This window comes from Hipposideros armiger, unplaced genomic scaffold, assembly GCF_001890085.2.
Source record: "Hipposideros armiger isolate ML-2016 unplaced genomic scaffold, ASM189008v1 scaffold_159, whole genome shotgun sequence".
NCBI lineage: Eukaryota > Metazoa > Chordata > Mammalia > Chiroptera > Hipposideridae > Hipposideros > Hipposideros armiger.
Window position 1 is genome coordinate 3,357,286 of NW_017731509.1, and position 9,377 is coordinate 3,366,662.

General features: G+C 40.6%; 1 protein-coding gene and 1 pseudogene across 7 annotated transcripts in view; both read right to left on the bottom strand.

Moving 5' to 3' along the window:
- LOC109387467 (UPF0690 protein C1orf52 pseudogene) overlaps nt 1–1,895 on the bottom strand; it is a 3,719-nt pseudogene extending 1,824 nt beyond the window's left edge.
- The window catches only part of GTF2H1 (general transcription factor IIH subunit 1), a 42,016-nt gene extending 33,941 nt beyond the window's left edge, over nt 1–8,075 (bottom strand). Inside the window, exons 1-5 of one of the 7 annotated variants that reach the window (XM_019651388.1) lie at nt 7,471–8,075; nt 5,622–5,662; nt 3,775–4,046; nt 3,251–3,352; nt 2,376–2,486 (exon numbers count right to left, since the gene is read on the bottom strand). The gene's annotated coding sequence lies outside the window, so the exon portion shown is untranslated. The other 6 variants (XM_019651390.1, XM_019651389.1, XM_019651391.1 and 3 more) reach the window with 6 other exon arrangements.
- Between the last annotated feature and the right edge of the window lie 1,302 nt (nt 8,076–9,377).

A 9,377-nucleotide genomic window follows, 5' to 3' on the forward strand; every position in this document is an offset into this window, starting at 1 on the left:
CCACATCCCGTGACTACATATATATATATATATATATATACACACACACACACACACACACACACGTATATATTTTATAGTTAACAATATTACTCAACATCAGCTTCAGGTGTACAGTGCAATGGTCAAACCTCTACACCGTCCATGAAGTGGTCTCCCTAACAAGACATGTGTCCATTTGACTCCTTACAAAATATTTACATTATTAATTATATTCCCCCAACTGTCTTTCATATCCCTGTGTGGCAATATTGTAGTTACCAATTTATGCTGTCTAATCCCTTCCCCTTCTCCCTCATCCGCCCCACCCCATCTAGCAACCATAGATTTTCCTCTATATCTCTGAGACTATTTCTGTTTACTATGCTCATTTATTCAGTTCTTTAGATTCCACATATGAGATATATGGTACTTGTCTTTCTCTGACTGACTTATTTCACTTAACATGTTCTCTAGGTCCATCCATATCATTGCAAATGGTAAGATCATTCTTCTTTATGGCCAATACTCCATTGTGTAAATATACCAGTTTCTTAATCCAGTCTCCTACCGATGGGCATTTCGGTTGTTTCCAAGTCTTGGCTACTGTAAATAGTGCTGCAATGAACATAGGGGTGCATATATTTTTTCGAATTAGTGTCTTTGGTTTCTCTGGAAAGATACCTAAGAGTGGAATTGCTGGGTCATGCAGTAGTTCCACTTCCAGTGTTCTGAGATACCTCCATACTGATTTCCATAATGGCTGCACCAATCTGCAGTCCCACCAACAGGGTGTTCATCTATTTTTTATCATCTGATTGATTCTACCGTTTCCGCCCCTTTTGGGAAAAGCCTAGCTTTCTGATCTTATCATTCCCTGGGGCATCATCACCATTGTCCTCACATGTTAGACCATTTTCTTGCCATATTCTGGAGAGGGGAAGTTTCTTCTCAGTAGTGTATGTAGGTCTCTGGAGGTGGTACCTAGTTTGACTTCCATTGTTTGAATTCCTTTGGTGGCTCCTTAGGTGCCGTGATGACTGCCTCTCCCTGTCTGTTGAGCCGATCAGGATCATAGTAGAGAGAGGCTGGTCAAGTTAGGCTCTGGAACAGTTCTTTGGGCTCCTCCACCTTGTTCCTACAAAGCCTGTGGGATCCAGGGCCCACGACTGGTCTCTGGCTGGCTGTTACCTTGCCTGAGAAGCCTGAGCTGCTGCTTCCCCAAGCTGCTAAATAGCTCAGGAGGTCCTTCCCCTCTGCTGCCACAAGTGACATCCCAAAACTGAGAGAATACTTAACACTTCAGATGCTATTTCCACCATCTTTTAACAATCAAATGTCTAACTGCTTGCCACATCTTAGCCTAAGAGTCATTTGTATGTGGCTAATTTGTTACCTAGGGAACAGCCTGGACTCCCCCACCCCCCTTGCTGGGAATTTTAAATGCCCAACCGAAGTGCCAGAGGCTGGAACGTGGCTGTCAGGAATATGAGGCCCAAAAGGACTTTGAGGCTGTCTGGGCTCAACAGGACAGATGCCATAACTGATGGTGATATCTGCCATGGGCTAGGATGGGGAAAGTGGTAGCCCAAATGCCACATATAAGCCATTTCTGAGAACAGTGAAATATGCGATCTGTCATTAGTTATTCAAATTGAGGAGAACTTCTATTTGGATGTAATAGGAAAGTAAGCATTAGGAAGGGTTGCAGACATTAAAAATAATAGAGCTCAGCAATTCTTATATAAAGATATCTGAAAAATAAAAAGTTAATTACTTCTTAAATCATCGCCTTTTAGGATTAATGAAAAATAGCATTGGATTAAAAAGCTAGTAGTTCTTATTCACTCAAGCAGTGATTTAGAAATAAAAAATACCAGTTAAAAGAAAAGAGTGAAATCTTAATTTCTCTGAAGCTGATTACCTGATCTTCTTGTTTATAGGTCTCCTGACAGGCTACTCCACTCCAAGAATGGAAAGGAAAAGGGTCAGTGTCAATACATTTATTCAATAAATGTGTACTGAGCCAAGGAGTCCAGGGGTTATCCACAGACGAATGTCTGTCAATTGTGACTTCACTTTGAAAGAGCTTCAAGACCAGTGAGCATGATGTGAAGTCCCAAAAGGAAGACAAAAGTATTCTGAATTAGGACTCAGTCAACTTCTTCACACAGGAGGCTTTGTCAAAGGTTTGTTATGAATTTTTATTTTTAGGGCAATTAAAAATTTAGGTATAATCAACAAACCAACAAAATGCATAGGTCTGAGCTATTCTATTTGATCCATTTTGATAACTGTATACACCCATGTACCATTACCCCAAACAAGAAGATAGTATTTCCATCACTTCTGAAAATTCCCTCATGTTTCTTTCTGGTCAAGTCTCTTCCTCTTACCTTCAAACAACTACTTCCTGATTTTGCACAAATTAGTTTTTGTCTGTTCTAGGACTTCATATAAACGGAATCATGTCTTCTTTTTCTTTTGTCTCCGGCTTTTTGCTTAACCTGTTTTTTTGAAATTCACCATATATTACATGCATCAGTAGTTTATTCTTTTTTATACATGTTAGTTATGAATTGGGTCTTGAATGACAATTTTAACAGAGAAAGGGCAACAGGCCAAGGGACTGGTTTGGGGAAAAGGCTTGAGACTCTCTAGGAATGGCAAATAGCCTGCTTTGGGTGTAGCATGAAGTTCATCATGGGGATCAGTGGGCTATAAAGTTGGATGGTTAAGATGGAGGCCAACAGTGGAGAATACCACCCTATGTAGTAGACAACTGAACACCTCTAAAGACTTCAATAGGGATGTGATTTGTACTTTAGGAAATTAATCTGTGGGCAATATAATACTGAAGAGGGACCACAAAGGGTCCGAACCAGGCTGCTGGTAGTGAGAATGGACAGGGAGGGACAGGAGGAATACTGAGGAAGCAGGATGAATAAACATTGTACGGGATGAAAGAGGTTTCACAGCTGCTTGCTCATACCTCACTTACAGACATGAGTATAGTGGTGACATTTACAGAAATAAAGAAGAAGGAAAAACAGGTCTGAAAGTGAAGACAAGGAATTCAGTTGTGGACATGATCAGTGTGAGGTGCTAGTGAGTCACGCAGGTGGAGTCAATCTATATTATGTGGGCATTTGTAAATGTTGGGATGGAGCCTAATAAGCTCAGTAACAAAAAGGGATTAAAAAAATTCCATAAGCCCACAAAGCCTTAACATCAATTTCTTTAATTTTAAACTGTGCTTATCTGTACCCACCTTACAAATGTAATCTTGAAGTACATCCAAGTTAATTCTTGTTCTTCACTTGCCATTGAAAATATTTCCCCACATTGTTTTACAATCCCATAGTTTTGATATCTGTGTATCATATATAATAGAGGATTAAAATTCTTAATATAATATACTTACTTTTAACTGATTTGATATCCTCCTAAGATTTTGATTAGAGGGTTAGTGCCCCTTAAAAAGTTTGAAAACCACTGTTCTAGCCAAAAAAAAGCATAGAGTTTGATTCCATACTCTCAATTTGTAGAAACTCTACCTAAAATTTTTCTTTTTTTTTTTAGGTTTTTAAAATAACATTTATTTTTTAAAAGTTAACGTGCATATAACAGAAAACTGAAAACACAAGAACAAAGTCATAATCACAAGCAGTTTAGTCTGGCGTGTCTTTCTAGGTCCTGTGTGTATCTACACAACTAAGCTTCCATTTTTATGCAATTTATTTAATTCTGAATAATATGTGCCAGGCATTGGGCTAAGTTCTTTATAGGCATTACCTCATTCAATTTCTTGTTAACAATCTTGAGGTAGGTTCTATTATTAGTTCCATTCTGCAGATAAAGGAAACTGGGTCTGAGAAATCAAGATGCTTTTCCAACGCATCATGAAGTAGCAGAACTGGGTTTGAATCTGGGTCAGTCTCACCTTGGAGTTCCACTGTGCTTATGATGAAAATATGTGACTGGAGGAGTATACTACATGTAATAGTAGTTACCTACAGTAACAGGATTACAGATGATTTGAATGGTCTTTTAGTTTTCTGGATCATCTACAATAAATACATATTTTGCAATGAGAAAAGTAGTTATTAAAAATGTCTTTCCAAGAGTTTATTCCCTATCAAACCATATGTTTATAAGGTAACATGGGAAAGTGTTAGGGGTGTTAGTATGGGTTAAGAATTAAAACAATTGTTTACTTTCAATTTCTGTTATATGTATGTACCATTTATTTTTTATTTAGTTTAAAATTTTTAATTTATAAAGGAAATTTTATAACATCTATGCATTAAATACTTTAATATAAATTTTCTAATATTATAATAAACATAACTATTAAAAAAGAAAACCACAACCTGTCTGTACTACATAAGATTATACTGTATACCATACAAACCACATTTTAGGAAACATGAATTAAAGTGGTTAAAATGTGAGAAAGATGGGAAGGCAGGATCAACAGATAACTGTAGGATAATTTTAAGTATGTCCATATATGGAGGAAAAGCAGTGAGCCCTTGCTCACAGCTGACAGGGCAAGTTCCCAGTTAACTGGGCTTACTGGAACAAGTAAAAGGTGTTAGCTATGGAGAAGAACAAAAACTTTTCTGATATGGAAGGTAAGGAAGAAAAGATGAGTGAAGACAGAGAAACTGTAAAGTGGAGAATAAATTAGATTAATAGGAGTGACTTCATTAGTCAGCTACTTTAAATGAACTGAGAAAAACATAGCCTTTTATGTATAGCATGTAAAGCCATTCATATTAAAATCCACTTAGGGAGAACTTTGAAAAATAAATCAGAAATAAGTTACTGAACACTGGGCATGACTAGTCAATTGTCTCATGGCTCACTTGCTTGGCAAATTTCCCTGGTCATCTGTAGCCCTCTGTTAACTATTAGGACCAGTTTTAGGAAGTTTAATAGAACAAGTGGCAATATCCTAGAATAACTTATGATTTCTAGATTTTTCTTGAAGGTGGTTCCTTGGGTAGCAAGAATTGCTTCCCAGTATATCTCCATAATATCCACAAAATATTTTGTTTACAAAAAATATGGATGTAGTTACATTTAAACAAATGGCTTGATGAAGATCTGGCTTTACTTAAAAGATTATTTACTTTATGAAATAATCTGCCACAAGACTTTAAGTAGTAAGCTTCTCTGGTAAAGGCATTTCTTCATCTGCAGTTAAATATTTATTTGCCTGAAGCTAAATGCACAAGTCTTGCTCTGAGCCTCTGCACATTCTCCTCCCATCTCATTAAGTCTTACTCATTTTTTTGGTCTACTCTAGGCTTCCAAGTTACCAGGCAAGGTCTCCTATTCTTCTCTTTATAGCACTTACCACAACAGTAATTAATTTTTAAAGTAATTCTTTTAATGTCTCTCTCCCCTGATAGACTGAAAACTTCATAAAGAGCAGAAGCTGCATGTACTGTGTTCACTGCAATACAGCACCAGCAAGCGTATTTTGGTGTATAGGAAGAGTCCAATGAATATCTGTGACATCTGCTTAAGATCTCTGTTGTTAAAAGAATACTGTCTTGGTAAGTAAGACACAAGAAACCTTTGCACATACATCTGCGGCTGAACTCCAGGAAGCACTAGAGCTCTCTACTCACAGATTAGACGACCGTTCCTCACAGATTCCAATAACTGGCTTCTAAGGAAACAGAGACAGGAAGAATTTCAAACTATCCAGCAAAAACCTTTAAATTACCACATCTCTGCATTCCCATCACCTACATCCTCTTTTCCAATGTGCAGAGGTAAACGTGCAGGAAAAAAGTTAGCAAGTGAAATATAAACCCTTTATCACCCTCTAAAACAAGAGCTGCTGTATCTGCCAGCATACAAAATGGAGATTTGGAATGCTGCTTGCCATTAGGCAATCCAAAACATTTTTATCAATTCAGCATTACAGGGAACAAGACCTTGAAAATATGTAAGAGTGACCAAAATGTACTGTTTTAAGGATAGTTACACACACAAGGAAAATATTAAGGGGGAATAACTGATACAGCAATTTTAAGACCAAGCACTTTTTCGTCTTACAGCAGTGCAGGGAGAGGAAAGAAAATGTCACAGAAACGCAAGACAGAGGGAAATGCATGCTCATATTCACTAATAAATACTGCATGCTGACAAAAGTACAGTACTAAAATCAAGAGAAGAGCAATCTGATAGTAGGGGGGGAAACCAGCAGCACAGAAAAGCAGAACTAAAAGGTTTCCCACCTTTTAGAGACCAGCAGGGAGAAGATTCAAGCCTTGAAGGTAGTACAAACAGGAAGCAGTCCTAATGGACTGGAGCTGATCATTACTTTTAACTAATTCCTCTCTCTTTGACTGCATCAAACTTCCTAATATTCTTCATCAGTCCTCTCTGCATTTGTGTGGATTATTTTTTTACATTAGTACTACCATACGTATTTCACATCATCTAGGAGAGACTTAAACCTATTAATCTGCTGCTGCACTGCTAAATGTTGGCTAAGTGAGGGTAGCAGAACAGGTTTAATGGCCCCAAATTATCTCTTCCTCCTTTTCAAATGAGGGAATTAGGTGTGCTGAAAGGTACAAAGTTCTCTCTAGAGCCCAGTCCTTCTGTAAGCCATAGGCCTGATACTAGACGTTATCTTCCCTTCTGTTGTGACCTCTCCAGCTCATTTGTTCTGGTTTTGACTTTGCTTTACATACTGGGAGAATTCATGATAAGAATTCACGGGAAAGAATTGTTCCACTCTTTTACGGAGTCAATACTTACTGCAAGGTATATTTCAAATCACGTAGATTTTGTATGTTTTAAAATTGGGTCTTCTAATGGGCAAACGGTTAAGTTTTTAACTCTGTCCCCTTCCCCCATTTTACAGACTCTAAAACTGCCATTTAGGGGTCAATCGGATACACCTCCTTAGTCAACTGAGCCTCTGAGAACACCACGGATTTAGAAAATAATTATATACTTCCATGCTGGTGGTCTACTTTTAAGATGATTCAATTGGGCATAGACCAAAACTGGGGGAGGGTGTGTGTGGACTGGCACACGTGTTAAGGTTTTAAGAGAGGTAGGATTGACAGGTGAAGCAAAAGGCGTGTGGACACTGACGGGAAAGCTTTTGTCTTACTGAAACCGAAAGACTCAATAGCGCATTTCCTAACGGGAAGGGCTCCTTGCTAGGGTGAGGCCTCCACGTCCGTCATCCTCATGAACCAAGTCTGATCCTGGCTTTGGGTAAATCTCCAGTTCCTGCTCTCAGTAGACGGGTAGGCTTCCTACCGGCAAGTAGGTTACGGGTCCCCTCGTCCCCGCTTCAAGATAATAACGGGCCACCCAGAAGGCAGGCCTGGGAGTTGCGGGGACGACGACAGGGACGTAGGAAAAAGGGGCAGAACCCGCGCCGTCCTTTGGCTCCCAGGCCTGTCAGCAATTCACCCACCCATCCATCGCCATTCTTCGGTCTAAACTTACCAGGTGGGAGCTACGGCCCTGGGGAGGGAGTAAGTATGTGGGTTGAGTCAGGTTGAATTTCGCTGCGCTTCTTAGAGACGCCGCCGGGGAGAGGCTGAAACCCAGGAGCCGCCGCCGTCGCCGCCGCCTCTGTTACTGGGGGGTCTCGCCTCCATCGCTGGCTGCGAGGACTCTGGGGGCACGTGACCGGAAGCACTAAGGCGGTCCTGCGGGGCACGTGACCAGAGAACGCGGCCGCCATGACACCTTCCGCTAGTCTCCTCCCTCCCCCGCAGGTTCCCGTCTGTTTCATTTCCTCTCGCCGGCTTCAAGCAGTGAAGGATTCCGGGATCCTGGCTGGCTCACCCCTTTGGCCTAGAGCTCCTCCAGTCCGGGTCGGCGCTGTATCTTCGGCCAGCAGCGGCTCGCCAACTGCAGGCCGCAGAGAGCGTAATTGCAACCACGGCCTGAGGGGGTGGGACTACGCGCAAGCAGGGGCGTATCCCATCACGTGACGAGGAAGTCCCGTTAACCGCGTTGTCTCCGCGTCCCCGGCGCTCCGGGATGACGTAAACCAGGGAGAGGAGGAGCGAGAGGGGACACAAGCTCCTGTGCAGCTGTAAGTACTCGGTGAGTGTCCCGGGGCCCAGCCGGGAGGGACTGACTTACCAAAAATTGGGGACTACCGGCCGGGTGATGGTGGGACGGGGCTGAGACCTACGGGCTGCTGGTCTGTGAACCTGGCTTTGATTATTTGGTTACCGAGGCTCCTCTCCTCAAGAGATCCGAATACTATATTAAAGCTTAGATGTTAAAAAGTTAGTAGTTCCCCTAGGCAAGGAGATTCTTGTAGGCGTTGAGTGCCTCCTGCGGTGCATACAAGGCATATTGAATGCATGAACGCCATTTCTCTGTCGGAGGTGGAGAGTTCTCTGATTATTACTTCTTGCGTGGAAAGATCCAATTATGGAAATGGGGGGGAACCTCCTACTTCCTCTTCGCTTAATAACTTTAACTTTGCTTCCTTTCTTCTCTCTCGGCTCTTCTTCCTTCCATGCATCTAGTGGGGAAAGAATTGCAGTGATTTTCATTTGGTGTTAGCAGCGAACACTGGTCCATTAGTAAAATGAGTAGTTTTGAGAAAAAATTTTTTTGATCCTACTAGTCGGTTATGCTATAATCAGTTATTGTGGGGAAATGGAAAGATGATTAGATTTGGACTCAGGAAAAGTGGATGCTAGTCTCAGCTTTACCATTTAAGACCTCTGTGACCTTGGGCAAGCCAACCTCTCAACAATTTGTTTCATTGACTTTGTAAGTATTTATGGCCAACTTCTGTTTGCTTAGTTTTTTGCTAGGCTGGAGGTGTGACAGACTTCACAGAATATTTAAACTTAGTTTGCGGGAAGATAAGGTTTTGTTAGATGGAGGAAGATTCAAGAAACACCATATAATAAATTATAGAGGCATAGAAAGTTTATAGAGTGAAAGAGGAACGAGATGGCTCAATATGGTTGGAGAAGAGGAGAGAGGAAAAGGTGGGAGATAAAGCTGGAGAAATAGGAATGAGTTTACAGATTATGTAAGAAGGGTAGCTGTTGAAGGTTTGTACGGAGCTTTTTTAAATGTACATACCGAAAAAAATCTTGTTATGGAAAATTTCAGAGGGAAGTAGACATAATATAATGAATCCTCAGCATACAAAACCCAGCTTTAACAATTACCAACAAAGCCTTTACATTTCTAGGTACTTTTTATAGCTATTGTCACATTTGATTAAATAGTAGCTTCCATTTTGAGCTCAGTTCTGCTGTATCTAGGTACTGGCTAGGAAGATTATATTCATTCATTTTATGTGAAAATTTCTTTGGGTTTAGTTGACCACTTGCTCTGTTGAATCAAAAGTGTGATGTGGCTACTTTAAAAAC